The sequence below is a fragment of the Gambusia affinis genome, linkage group LG09, assembly GCF_019740435.1.
Source record: "Gambusia affinis linkage group LG09, SWU_Gaff_1.0, whole genome shotgun sequence".
Classification (NCBI taxonomy): Eukaryota; Metazoa; Chordata; class Actinopteri; order Cyprinodontiformes; family Poeciliidae; genus Gambusia; species Gambusia affinis.
This window is the reverse complement of record NC_057876.1, coordinates 17,196,356-17,211,533: the sequence shown is the minus strand read 5'-3', so window position 1 is coordinate 17,211,533 and position 15,178 is coordinate 17,196,356.

Here is a 15,178-nt window from a genome sequence, read left to right as displayed (position 1 = left end):
GTCAAATAAAGCTGCAGAGTTTAACTGTGAATCCCATTTCTACAGCTTAACCCGACTACAAACCTCAAGTTTCCCTTTTTACTTTAATTTAAAGCCACAATCGGGTTGTGGTTAAAGATGGGACCCTCAATCTGAGCCCTAAAGCCATCAGTGTCTTTTTTTCTTGTCTTTTTTCCCCTCATTCTGCTGCAAACCAGGACGCCTCCTTGTCATCCGGGTTCGTCTCCAGGATGTGATCAGGAATGCATGTCTCCATGCTGACAGCATCATCACCTGGGTTTGCAGTAGTGGGGCAATCTCTGACTGCCATTTCACAAGTTTTTATTGTTATTTCCAGGAAATCATTCAACCACCCCACCCAGACAGACTCCAACACATCCTCTGGGTCCCGAGTGTTATGGCCCTAAAACGGATGCTGTGGAGGACGACACATTGGATTCCTCTCCGCGCTGCAGTGCTGTACAGAAAGATGGGAGAGTGAGCGCTGGAGAGATGGTGACTGTCCGTCTGTGAGGATAAAGTACTCTGAAGGAGGAAAGAGTTTCTGTGGCGAAGTTTCCGCTGAAGGTCTATCACTTCCCTGATTGGGTTGTGGATTATACTGGTACCTCAAAATCTTTCAAAAAATGTCAGAAAGTAACTAAGTCAATGCAGAAAATCCAGAATTGCCATTATCAACACAGATACCAATACCTTTTAGTGTTTATCTTTGATATACAGCTCTGGAAATTGAAAATGTTCTGGTTGTTCCACCAAATATTGATCTCTGAACTCTTCCTGAGTTAAAACTTTAGTATTGTTGTTTCTAAATTAATATGAACTTGTTTTATTTGCATTATTTGAGGTCTGAACGTACTGCATCTTTTTCATTATTTTGACCATTTCTCATTTTTTTGCAAATAAATCTAAAATTTTTGCTTGGAATTTCAGGGACGTGTTGCCAGCAGTTCATAGAATAAAAGAGCAATGTTCATTTTACTCAAACATAAACCTGTAGAGAGTAAAATCAGAGAAACTAATCAATTTTAAGTTAATTTTTTCCAGAGCTGTATCATCAAACTTTTTGTGATAATGTTTTTGCTTTGTTAAAACGTAGGATAAAATTTGGACAAATTTTCAGATGTCTATAAAAAACTTTGAAAATATACTAACATGATGAACAAAATCTTTATTTGGAAAACCAAAAGAAGTGCATTTACTCCCAAATAAACAAATTTCAAAAACATTAGAATTATATAATAGTTGAGGAATTACAATACATAAAAATAAAATAAAATTTCAAGAGGGAATCTGAAATTAAAGTATTGATCTTATCAGGCTATTGTTATATTATAGATATATTATAGATATTATCATCAAGAGTCCCTGCTTGGAGTGAATGTTATAGTTAAGAGCTAAACTATTTGTTAGATTGTCTGATGGTAGGTATCTCGTTAGCATACATAATTCTGTGTATTTATTGTTACGTTTGTGTTTGAATGCATGAAATGGAGAGAAATGTGTTGTTAGCTTTTGCTGCTAACAGCGGTTAGCTGCGAAAGAAAAGCCGAATTCACAGTTTTCCTGCTTACAGCTTTAACATTGAACTCATCGTTCCCAGAACTCATATGGGTCCCACTTTTTATCCAGAATTGAAACCTTTTCAGACAGCAATGTGCAACCCACAAACATTACCATATGGGGAAATGTTTCTCCATCCCGTCTCTTACCCATTTGAGCCCCGTCTGTAAATGTTGGCTGTTTTCTTTATTATGAGCTTCAACGGCAGCTCCCCCCACTCACTGAGCACAACGATAAGCAGATTGGATCGGTTTTCCAACTCCAAGGTAGAACACAGAATGGTTGGACCTGAGATATTGTTGAGAAAAAGTAATTAAAATTAGCTTAATTTGAAAAAAAAAAAAAGCTTGGCTCTCTCTTTTCCTCCGGTCCCAAGTTCTTTCTGGCGAGCCGCGTGTGGCAAACAAGGAAGCAACAATGCGTGATGACGTCACAGAGTTTAATTCTCAAAACAAGCAACGCATGAATTAACAAGAAAACTGCAGAGTTACAGAGACATACATTCGTTACCTGAGACAAAAGAGATAGAAAAGGAAAGATAGTGAAAGATAATCTGAATTATTATTACTGAGCACGGACTTTTATTCTGGAGGTGTGTCTTAACTTTTTAATATATTCGAATGTATTCGAAAGGCGTACCTCTGTTTTAACCAACCAGGCGCCACCTCAGGCACCCAGAAAAACTTAAGCCTTCCCTTAACTTCACGCCAAGATCAAAGGCCACTTTTGTCTCCTGTAAGACAAAAGAGCAAGCAGCTGTATTGTGACCCCATGGGCTTCTAGGGCCACCTGATCAAATAGAACCTTAACATAAGACTTCACATATACCTGTGAATTTTAAAGTGTCTCCTTCACAAAGTTAAACTCAGTAATTTAGTTTAAGGAAAGATTACCTTCACAAACCTAGTTTTTGCTCATCTGCATTCAGCATCTCCAAAGATTTGAATCTTTGCCTTATCACATAAATCCTGAATACTAATACTAAACAACACATTTTCATTGAAACAATTTCCATTTGATTCAGATATTATCATAGATAGTACAATTTTCAAATACATTCAGCATTCACCATTCTAAACTTAGATAATACACTTTGGTTAAAAACTTGCTATTAATACTTAGAAAAATATCTTAGAAATTAAATGTTAATGATCTCAACATTCTATGTTGTATTTAGTTTAAATCATGCCAGATTTGGTTCTGGAAGACCTTTGATGTTCTGTGAACCATACAGGCTTCTGTCCTGGAGGCAATGCTAATTTTATGACTTCCTGGGCTCTGATAACACACCCTCACAGAGAGATCTCCTTTTGACCTACACCTGGCTCCCGTCTCCGAATACTTACCGATAGAGTAGTTTTAGTTTCAAATCCCTTACCCCAAAATTAAGAAATTTGTTCAAAATCAGACTGTCCATTATAACCTTTACACCTGGGGTAAGATTAGCTGTATTAAGCACTAAAAATAATCATTTTTTCCTTAACAATATCCAGAGGTGACCGAACAATAGCCTAACTCCTCTCCCTATAAACAGGTTTGTTTTGCTGCTTTATGCTTTTGTTGCTTTCTGCTCAGCTGATCTGGATGAGTCTAAATAATAAGATTTGTATGAGTTTAGCACATTGCAACATCCTCTACCTGCTGAGAAAGCTAAACCTAAACATCCTCCTTGAAATTTCTCCGGTGTAATATTTGCATATAATTTACATCTTCTGCTATTTGTGTCGAGACAAAAGTAGTCAGTGGATGAAACTGTTAAGAAAATTAGAGAAAAAGTCAAAAGATTGAGCGCTGCTCTACACAAAGGTGCGAAATCTTATTCTTTATTATGTAGGTTTGACAGATAAATTGCCAGCATCTGCCATAGTCGTTTAGAATGACCTTTGTATGAGACAGGCGCTCAAATATGAGTAAGTAATGTTGACAGTGGCTTCAGGGATTTGAAGAATCATTCATAGAAACCACTGTCTCCCTTTAGCCATGAGTATATTTGCAGCTAGAGATTTTGTTCTGTTGTTTATTTATGTTTTAGTGAAGAATCTGAACCGCTCTGGTGATCTGGGACAGGACTGATAGTAAGATCAAAATCAAAGCTGAGCAAGCTTAGGTACTGAGATTCCTAAATATTCAGTTCACATAAACTCAGATTTAAATTGCTTCCATGCTTTTTCCTTTTTTGTCCTAACTGAATATTTGTAAGAATGCTCCCCTTAGCTACACATGTTTCGTTTTTCTTTATTTAATGGTGTTTATGCTGCATGTTTTCACCATCTTATTGCATTATGCAAATCACTTTACCATTTGTCTGAGAGAAATCCTTCACTTCGCCTTTGGCACAGAGGCTTTATTGGAAACTACAGCTGTTGGCAGAAAGAAGGTTATGACTCTTGATGTTTGGATTCAGGTAATCTCATCAAGATCCAAGATTGGAGTTGCCTTCATAAAAACGGCAAGCTAAAGTGTTACTCCAGCTGGGTCTTGTTAGCTAAAAATGCATTTAGCAGCAACATAAACGATGGTTTTGGGCCATTTTAACCCAATTAATTAATTATACCTAATCACGACTGTAAACGCTGCTGCAGGTGGCTCACATCAGAAGTAAATCCAATTAGTGATGACAATCAGGAATGTAATTGCAATTTTCAGACAATATGAGGAAACAGAACAACAGCCTGTTGTACTTGTATTGTGAGTGAGGAAGAGGATGAAGGCCTTGAACTTTAATCTATTTAGAGTGAGTCCTGAAAACATCAGGCTTAAAAAGAATAAAATATGCAGTGCAGAATTTGTTTTTTGTTGTCACACTTTCAGGTCATCAAAACACCTTTAATATCAGGGAAAGAATTACACAATGAATACAAAATGGGTTTATTTAATAATAGAAAAGGTTGTCTGCACCAGCCTGACCCAAGCTCAAAAGGTAATTGACCCCTTTTGTCAGATAACGAGATAACTGTGATAATTAGGCTTGAGGCTCTGACTCAAGCCTTAAATTAGTTAAATAGAACCTGTCTGTCAGCATGAAGTTGGCTGAAAAGAAATCAATAAGCAGCACATCTTCCTTCCATCGAAAAAAATTCAAAAACAGACGAAAATCAAAGTAGCTGTCAGTCTGGAAAGAAAGCAGAGAGTCAAAATATGCAACTAGAGGAAATGTGGAGGAGTGGTGAACAGATCTAAATGTTCACACAAAAAACCACAAAGGATGGAAAAATGTTTAGGATGCATTTGCTTTTTCAGAAAGCCCATATTGGTTTGGTCAGGTTTTCCCCCTTAGTAAAATGTTTTTGCTGTTTCATTTTTTTCACACATTAAAATGTGTTGGATAACCTGAAACCTAAAATTGGAGAGAAAAAAAGCAAAAACAAATGAAATGTTGTTGGAGTAAATATTTATTCAGGGCCTTTTGGATTAAACTTTGCCATAAAACGCCAAATTCAACTATTAAAATAACATTTATATAGACGCAAGGGAGTCTAACAGATTATTAAGAACCTTTATGTCTTAGATTTACTTATTTTAAATAACATTCGTCTTTTAAATTACTCTTAATTAAAAGGGTAATGTTAGCTTTTACTACTGAGGAGTGTTTTTCTTGTACATTAGCAGAAAGTTAACTTTAACTAATTGGCATTAGATGTAAGATATTCTCTAAACTCTAATAAATTATTCATCTCCATTGTGGATTCCGCTAAAAAGATTTTACACTAAAATATAAAATATCTCTACCATTGTAGGGGTACAGCTATAATTCAGTGCTAAAAATGAATTAATGTTAGAAAACTGATTTAAATTTTAAAGTAGGTAATATCCACAGCAGTTTGTCCATTTTTTAGATTCCTGTTTTTTTTGGTCATCAAACTTTTGAAATAGAAGTTATAAAAATAGTATATTTACTCTCAAGGTCTGATCCTTTTCACTTTCTCTCTCCGTGTCTGAACGCAGTGGATCTGAAGTCAAAGTTTAAAGCAGCAACATTCATCTCCATCTTTTAAGGACTTTGCACTGTTACCACTGAAGGGATCTTCACATCGCTTCACTGTTTATTTCCTTTGCTTTACATAAAGGAAAGGTTCAGAAGAATCAAGCAGTCTTTTTTAGTGGATAATGGGTAAACCTTCAAATGGAGAAAACTGAACTGACTTGCCTCTCAGTAAGTCACAGTGTGTTATAGCAGTTTATTTTAGCCCAGCATCTATTGCATTAATTTTTTTAATTTACTAACGTTTTTTCTGGAAACAAAATTAAGAAGTGGAGGCCATATTGCTTCTCTTCATTGGGTATGAAAAAGTCCATATTTAAAAATTCATCCTATATATATTATATATATTAACTAAGATTCATTTTAAGTTAAATAGATGATAAAAGCTCAGGCTGCTGAAGGACACACTGTCAACTCTGTTACTTTATACCTTATAGCCTTAAACTTTATATCCTTTATTTCCTCCTAGAAGAGTTACCAATCAGTGTTTTTGTGTTTATTTGTATTTCTTTAGTGATTATTATGGCCATCAAAAGAGTTTTGCTGCTGTTTACCGTTTGTGCTATTTCCAGTGGAAAGTGCTACTGGATCTGTGTTTCTTTGTTTGGGTGACCTTTTGACATTCAGAAAGTCAAGCAGATGTCTGTTTCTACTGTGTCTGGATATGCTGAAGGTTTCCTCCTGTTAAATGGGAGTCATTCCTCTCCACTGTCACCACATGCTTGATTTGGGGCAGGGACTGCTGCAAAATCAGTAGCTGCATTTCCATTGGCCTTAAAGTAGGAATTACAAAAAAACAACTTGCATAATGGAAACATGCCAATTAAAAAAAACCAAAAAAACATTGATTGGTAAAAAGGTTTTTCAGTGCATCAAATGTGATCAACATCCGGATGTTACTACTGACAGAAATGAAGAAGAAGATGACAGAAGTGGTTGGAGGATGATGGAGCAGCATGTTTTTTAGTTACTTGTTGCATGAACAAACTTATTCATGCATGAGTTTAATTGTGTTTCTTACTTAATTGGAACACCACAATTGCTAAATAGTTTTTTCTCAGCGTAATATTGATAAAGTTTTAAACACATTTACAATGGAAATGCAGCTGGTGACCTGATGCAATTATCAATTATCATTACGTGATCAATTGAACTAGACTGCACAATATTTGGGGTTTAATTTGAATGTTGCAATATGATTGATTTAATCAAAACTGAACTTGGGCCTAATTTTACTCAGTATGACATGAACGTGATCTGTTGGTACTATAAAGTGCCTTTAAACGACATTTGTACAGAGACTCTTAAACATAAACAGATTTAATGTGAAAAGTTTTCCCTTTAAAACAAAAACACCTTAATCAGTCAGCGTTGCAGCTTCATCTACAAGTATGAACCAGTTCATAAACATTTACAGGCAGAGGAACAGAAAATAGATGAACATGCTGTAAAATCCAAATGCTGCACTAAATGCTGGTTGATTGGACATAATGAGTTGATGAATAAAAAGTTAACACCACACTGAAAATGGACGGTTTCAGCGATTAAATGTATGGTTTGCTCTACACATCTGCTTATGTTTTATGCGCTGAGCTTGAGTTGTGATGATTGCAGGGAGGAAGATCTATGCTCTGAATCACATTTTGAAAGCTGCAGCTGATCGTTGAAGGAGCTTTGAGTTCAGTTATTAAGTCATGCATGGAGTGAGAGACATCATCCAGGACTGATGTTTGTGTGGCTTCTGTCCTTCTGTCTCCTGTCAACGGGTAAAGAGTGGAGGCCATCCCAGGAAAAAGATGGCCGTCCTGATCAACTCATCCAGTCTTTAAGGCTCTATAACAGACAGATATGACTATCGTCAGGTAGGATGGATGTAATCTTTTAAACTACGTCTATTGGTACTAATGGTGTTTGAGCAAAGGGAGCCCCCAGCAGCCTGAACATTTGTTACTAGACTGACTGTGTTCATGTTCACATACTCCCTGTTGTCTTTATTTTGTAGCAGAAATCGAGACTCACTCAACATTTTTAGCTGACAGGGGTGACACTTAGTGTGGTCTTCTGCTGCTGTGGTTCATCTGCTTCAACATGTTGAACATTCAGAGATGTTAATCTGAATAATATGACTCTAAAAAGCCACAAAATGTTATGATTTTGTAGTTATGTGCGAATGGAAAAGTTTGACCCAAGCTTACTTGCATAGCAGGAAACAGATGCAGGAATACAGAAAAACTGCACTTTCTGTCTGGGACATCTGACCCTTGGGTGATCTATGCTTTGCAGAAGATGTAGTGAAGAAACTTGTTTTGGAAGAAGCTTGTGTCAGCACTCGAAGCAAACTACAGGAAGTGATGGTACATCCATATGCGTGAGAGATAAGAGTGTTTCAGTGCTTGGGGAGGGTGAAGATGTGTATAAGTGCAGTTTGACTCTCCTCTTCTTCACACCCTGAGAGGTGCTGACCTGTTCTCCTTACGGGTAAGAAATAAACAGACTTTGAAGACCTGTTCTTATCTGTCTTTATTTAATTAAGTGCTGAAGTCCACCTTTTCCAAAACAGCAATAATCTGATAGATGAGTGGAGTTGATGTTACAACTGAGCTGAAGAAGGGCTTTCGTCAACACAACAAACTCTAACGAACAGAAAAATATTCCTGGCATGTCTTAGGTTTCCTGTACACATCTTAGTTTAACCTGGAACATTAAACTCTGTTTCCCATCAGTAAACATGGAGGCAGCATCAGTCAGGCTCTGCCTTGGTTGAGGGTCTAGGTAAATTGCTTATTAAAAAGTAACAAATATGGGATTCAATTTGTAACTTGAAAATGAAATGACATATTTATTATATTCTTATTAATTCCCTGACCTCAACCCAACTGCAAAAGCTGTTTTATGGTGTATAAAGGTTGTGTAGTTGAGGAACTCAGATAAATTAGTCTGAATGTGTTTAATAGGAGGGAACGGTTCATCGTGTCCCTGCTGTGGCGCACGCCTCATCAGCACAGGCATAAAATGTTCCCTCTACTAATGATTTCAAAAGTTACCAGTATTTACAATCCTCCACAGCCAATGACACAGATTTGTGTAGCATAAGTTTGGTCACATTTGTGCCTATTTTGTATTATAAAGCATATTCATGAGTAATTAATCCGGAAATACTTATAATTCTTGCAGCTTTAGCAGCAAACAACAGACACATGAATGCATGCAGAAATAATTTAATTCTCACTCGCAATCATTTTCAGACTTTTCTACCAGGTCGCATCAAAATTTAAGCATTCTGTGAGGTTATTCCTCCAGAGTGCAGACATAAATGTCAGACCTGTGATGTTTAGAGTGTAGAAAAGGCATAAATCTTGTAATACACCAGCAGCTCTGGGCTGCTTTTTCTCCAGAGTTTCAAAACCATAAAACTCAGATTGAAAAACCACCTTTATAGAAAAGTACAGAGTTCATATTGGAGGAGAGCAAAAACCAGTCTGGAAAGTAGGAGCTCAATTCTTTACTCGGCTCGTGTCAAACTAAGCCCGGTGAGGATGATTTGCTCCTAATATTGAGGGACTCAGAACTGTTGATACCAGAGGAAGTAGCTGCTGAACGCCCGGCTGCTGAAGAGGTGTGGTGAGCTATACAAATACGTGATTATGTGTTCTGAATTATTAACGAAACCTTCCAGGCCTTCTAAAGGTGCTTCTGTTGTATGAAAATTGAGTTTGCAGCAGCGGCCGACACTCAGAGCGGATAAGCGTCCAGCAGCTCGGTGAGACGGCTGATGCGTATGGATGAGGCCATGATGGAGGGAGCGAGAGAAGAGGGCGGAGAGCGATGTTTACGGGTGGGGGGTGGCGAGGCCAGTAAACTGCTTGTGAAATGAAAATGGCTCTTTAGCAGAATCCAGGACACTTGGGCGCTGCGCTGGATCAATGTCTCTGATTTACTGTCTGAAAGCCTGTCAGAGAGAAAGAGAGGCCGGGTGGGGGGGGTAGGATGGAGAGAAGTTAGAGCTTAAGAGGTGGAGGAGTCTTTAATGGAAGGAGAAAGCGGAGAGACGGGGAGCGCTATGGATGGAGAGGGAAATTGTCCATCAGAGTGACAGTGCAAGGAGGGAAAATCAGAGGGATTGCTCCTCAAGTCCTCACAGCCAAGATACAAAATCAATCAGTCAAGTCAGTGGGGAAGGGCAATCTTGTTTTGTGCAGGGAATTGGTGCGGCCATTTGGGGTAAAATCAATAAGGGACACATGGTGCTTCTTAAATCCTGACTATCCCACAGAGGCGAGGTTATTGACAAACAGGGCAGTGGATGCAGGGCGTACACAGATCCTTACCTTGACCTGTTTGGAAGGGATCCATGTTCGTATGGTGCCTTGAAACGCAGATAAAGGTGACTGGTAATATTTATATTTGTAGTAAAACCTAAAGCAGAAGTGCACCAGAGGTGGAAGGTATGTGTTTAATGTTTCCAATTTTCCACAAGTTTTATTTTCAGTTCTCCAGAAACCACATGTTTTAAGTTAGAACTCAAAACTCTTTAATTACTTTCAAAAACTTGATGCTGAAAAACGAAAATGTCTGTTTGCTTTGGTGCTTTTCTTAAATCCTCACAATATGATGACAGAAAAAGAAAAACATGATTTATTTAAATTATCCTGCCCAGCGCAGATGCTTACAGTTTGTTTGTTCACGCTTTTCATATAAAGAGGATCATGGTGTATAATTTCCTTATGCAACATCTGGTCGCTCAGTAAACTGGATTTGATGATAAAACGCAAAATAAAAGTAATCATCAAACACAGACTGTACATTAAAAACTTTTGGGTCTACTGAACTGTAGGGATAAATTCAAATGAGAACCAGATAAAGTAAAATGTAAAACCTATATATCAGAATCACTTGGTAACTTAAGGTTTAAATTTGAGGTTCACTCAAAGATTTGTGCAAAGCTTTATGGCGCTGTATTCAGAAAGATCTTAATGGTTTGTGTAAACCTGTTAGTGAATTTCAGCTGTTATGAGATCAACAAAACAATTAACAGTAACGACCCAATAAGCAGTAATTGTCAGTAGACAAATAAAGTTTTCTGAATGCTCTCTGTCTTAGATAAGTAATTCCTCTGAAGCAAAAACCTAAGAACGAAAAATCTGAACCAGCAAAATAATTTTTTTAGTTATAGCTTGTAAACGCAGTAAATAAAATAAAGGAAGTAAAAGTCAGCATATCGTAAATAGCAGCTATAACCCCAGTTACACTGCGTCTGTGCATGTGGCTGCATATGTTACACTTTCTCCAGCTCTCTAATTAAAAATGCCACATGTTGCACGTAAAATTTGTTGAAATACTGCAGGAATGCCTTGGTTTTATTGGCTAAAATAACTTGGGAAAACAATCACAGTTCAATACTTCACTTCCAGTGTCTGTCATGGCTGTTCAACTTGATTAGGTGACACAGTTACAAAGGGTCAACAGACTACATACAGGGATTTGAACCTTAATTCCTATAAAACTTAGGCAAAAATGAAGCTGCAAAAATCCTTTAAAATTCCTGTAAAAGTTATTTATAGTAACCTTTAAATTTTACAAGTTCACTGAGAAACACACATACAGAATACAACACTTCATAGACTTAATGATGTGATGCCAAGTGTCGTTCATTTCTCAGCAAACTCAAAATGCATGTTTAAATACGTTGAAGTGAGTGAGGTCCGTGATTTTTTATTTTTATCTTTAATCTGGACGTATTATGCAAAATTCACATTTTCACGTTTTTGTGCTTCCCCCTTTGGTCTTAAACCTGCTGAATTTAGCCAGGAACTGCCCGTCACCTAGCAACCCTAGCCAAACCAGCCCGTCACCTAGCAACCAAATCTGAGCTCCAGAAGCTTCGGTTAGCTGGTTTCACCGCTGTCTGCGCTGTACTGCTGGAAAGGACAAGTGTTGTTGTTTGTTGTTGGCTTACCATTCAGAAACCATTTGCGCATCTGTTTGACTTGAGTTAGGGGGCGTGGCCAACAGCAGCGTATCTGGATCTAAAGTGACAAGAGGCCATTAAACGAAACAACTCATTCTGGAAGAGAGTAGAAAGAGCTTCTAAAGTGTTCTGCTTGACGATTTTGGTGACTTCTTAATCTTCTTTAGACAATATCTCCATCTTAAAATGAAGATATATTGTGGGTACATTTGTTTTGTCTCCATAAAGGGACTCTACCTGCTTGTCCACACACAGAGACAGACAGGGGGCGCTGTGGGAACCAGGAATACACAAGAGACGTCTTGACCAGAGTGTTTTGCAGCAGCCTGGGGACATCCAAAAGTCTAGTGCGTGTGTGTGGTAGACTGTGTGTGTTCTGTTTTTATTTTGAGTGTTTAATGTATTAAAAGGGGCCGGGGTAATGAATTATAATCTTTAATGCAAAAACCGATCGATACCACCCAGAGAATAAATCAGCTTTTACTGAGCGCGTCAAAGCCCCCTAATACACTAGAGGAGAGAAAGGGAGTGCATGGTGGGTGAGGTAAGAGTGGAGTTAGGAGGTGGGACAAACTATTAATGGAGGAGGAGGAGGGACCCTGAATGAACCAGAGAGAAGGAGAGAGAGAGAGATGACGGCCACCAGGGTGAAACAAAGGCCTTCTCCTAAATAGAAGGAGAAGAAGAAATAGATGGATGGAAGTTATAGAGGAGCAGCCTCACCTCTGGGTTAACCTCATTGAGTAAAAGCCCGGTGAAAGCACATAGACTCTGACAGGTTTGCGAGGAGGAGAGGTCGCAGGGTCACTCACTGAAAGGTACTTGTTATTTCTTCCATCCAGTTGCATTGTGTTCACTCTCAATGACTTTCTCCCTGATTTCTGTCACCAGAAACAAAATATTAATTTAGTTACGCCCGCACCCTTGAGTTTGGCACCGCGTTGCTGGAGGAACTCAGTCTCTCCATGCCCGAGAGCTTCAACTGGGCAGAAAGTTAAAGAAATTCAAGAATTATCGGCTTGTATTGACTAACAGTTATGTTTTAGTTTTCTGTGCTTTCTCCAAGCCCAAATCCCATTTCACCCCTTGCCCCGAGCAATTGGTTTGAATTGCTTTTTTTTTCTCCAGTGCTACCCCCTGGCTCCTAATTTAAAGTCACAAGAAGCAGTGGAGAAAATTGATGACGAACAACACACATAAATCACGGTTTGGTGAGTGGCTCGGGTTGGATATCACGTTTTGGAGAGGGTTTAGTGCAGCACAAACAAGAAACACATCCCAGCTCCTGGTTTTCCTTTTGTTTGTTTTTTGCAGAAAATAACCAGCACAAAAATAGAGAGGCGATCAACAAACCGCTGCTGCAAGTAAAGGAAGGTAGGATTTGAAATCTGTATTTTTCCTCATGAAAAACTCTTTTTACTTCAAAATTTTAAATTTATATGTTTAATATTAACAGAAGAAAAAACAGTCAAGAAATTATTTCTGTTAATTTTAGTGATTATGACCTAATGAAAACCCTGAAGTCAGGATTTATATCACAGAAATTATATGTTATGGAGGACGAATCAGTTGACCAGAGGTCACCCTTCACAGGATGGGTCAGTCACATTGCTGCCTCTACACTATATCCAGTCATACTGATAGAAAGTTGAGTGGAAGAAAAAAGTGTAGCAGAAAAAGCTGCACAGTAGGCAAGAATAGAATAGAAATAGCATTTATTGTCCCACAAAGAAACTAAGATAACCACCGCCTTAAGAGAAAATTGGTGGATATTTTCAAATGAAGACTGTTGCCCAGTGGACCTGAAGTCATCTTTGCAGATGAAATTAAAGTTTCCATTTCACCTAGAAATGAAAATATCCGACTCTATAGACGTGGTCTTCTATAAAAGTTTAGTTTAGTGAGAAAAATATCTAGGGTTTCATTTGCTTTAAGCCATAATCATCAATAATATAAAAAAACATGTAAATACATCACTTAGTGTAACCAATCTTACTTTTTAACTTCAATAAGTAAAATATTTTTTTGTGTATCTGCAGTTCTCTGTTTTGAGACTATCTGGATATTTTCCTCCACTGCTCTCATGTTTTAATTTTCTCATGCTGCTGCCCGCCTCCTGCCTGCATTTGGATCCACCAACATGACAGAGAGGGATAAACCTGGTACAGATGAGATGCAGATTATTTACAGCCACAGATGAATACAAATCTGTTTTTCCAAGTTTTACAGTGTGAAAGAGTTCAACTTTAGTTTCTGGGATTCATCTCTCTTCCTCTGCAAGAGGAAGAGAGATGTCACATGGTATTGTCTTTTCTCAAAACCTGTAAAAGGTTTTTCTGGATGTTGGTCCCATCTGTTACCTTAATTATGATTTTTTTTCTCTCTCTTTGGTAAGATGGACGACAGGAACTCTTGTAAAAACATGCAATTCCCTCATATTGAAGAACCAATTCTTCTTAAACTGGGGTCACCCTAAAAATCTGATTTACCTTAAATATCCTGAGCAGCAAAGAAAAAGCAAGTAAGGGTTAAAGAGGAACTTTGGATTCGGTTGCAGAGACTGATCTCAGATGTTCACAAACAAAAGCCTAATGCAACTCTGAGCGTTTAGGATGTCTGCCCTGTTCAGTCAGCACACTAAGTGGTTTAAGGGAGGCTTTTGGTCGCTGGAGACTCTTTAGTGAGACACAGTGATTAAAATTTGATAGCTCAAGCCAGGACTGGAGGTACATCAGCAGGGGAAGGCAAAAAAAGGGAAGAAAGAAACACAGGGGATACGGAGGTGGGGCGAGACAACTTAAAAAATAAATAAATAATAGTATGTTTGGATAGAAAAAGGAAATCCAGAGAAGTATCTTTACACGTAAAGGAAGGCTACAAACGTTGAAAAAGAGGATTGAGAAGTGATTTTTACCGATCCCGTTACTCCCCTCAGGTGCTCAATAATTAATCAGCTAAGCAGACTCTTGAGATGCAGCAACGATGCCAGCCAGTGCAGCCATCCATCATTCATCGCTTAAGGAATCAGAGCTGGAGATAACACAGAACCTTGTATTGTCTTCAGTTTTATTGGGTTTTGTTCTGAGGTGGATGGACACGGCGCTGTGTCATAATGCAGAACCCAACACGTTGTGCGTGTTTTCAGAATTGAAGGGCAGAGGTAGATGTTTTTAAATCTACCTCTAATCTAACATTTCTAAAAGAAATGTGTGTGTTTGAATCAACAGAACGACATTCCACTTAAACTAAGCTGCTAATTGTTTTTCTCCTTGCTACGCTGAAAGGTTGGGCTGGAAAGCCAATTTTTTTTTTCCCTCCTTCTTGTCATAACCCTTAGTGAACCTTTCACACCATAAATGCAAACCTGTTTAGTCAGAATTTCGTTGGCATCTGTTCATGTGGAAAATGGACCCCACCACTCAGCCCGGTTTTGGCCCGACACCTTCTTTTATTTATTTTTTGTTATAATTTCTGGAGCAGTGTCTTTAAGAACCAGAGCATTTATTACGATTTAACAAGAAAAACAAAATGAAAATAAATTTTTTTATGTTCTTCTGTCAATGGTTGTCCTGATGACAGATTTTTCCACTTGATTTGCTGATCTGTGCGGAGTCACCATGAGCCTCTTGGCTGCTTCTCTGAGTAGTAATTTTCTTAGCTGGCCTCTC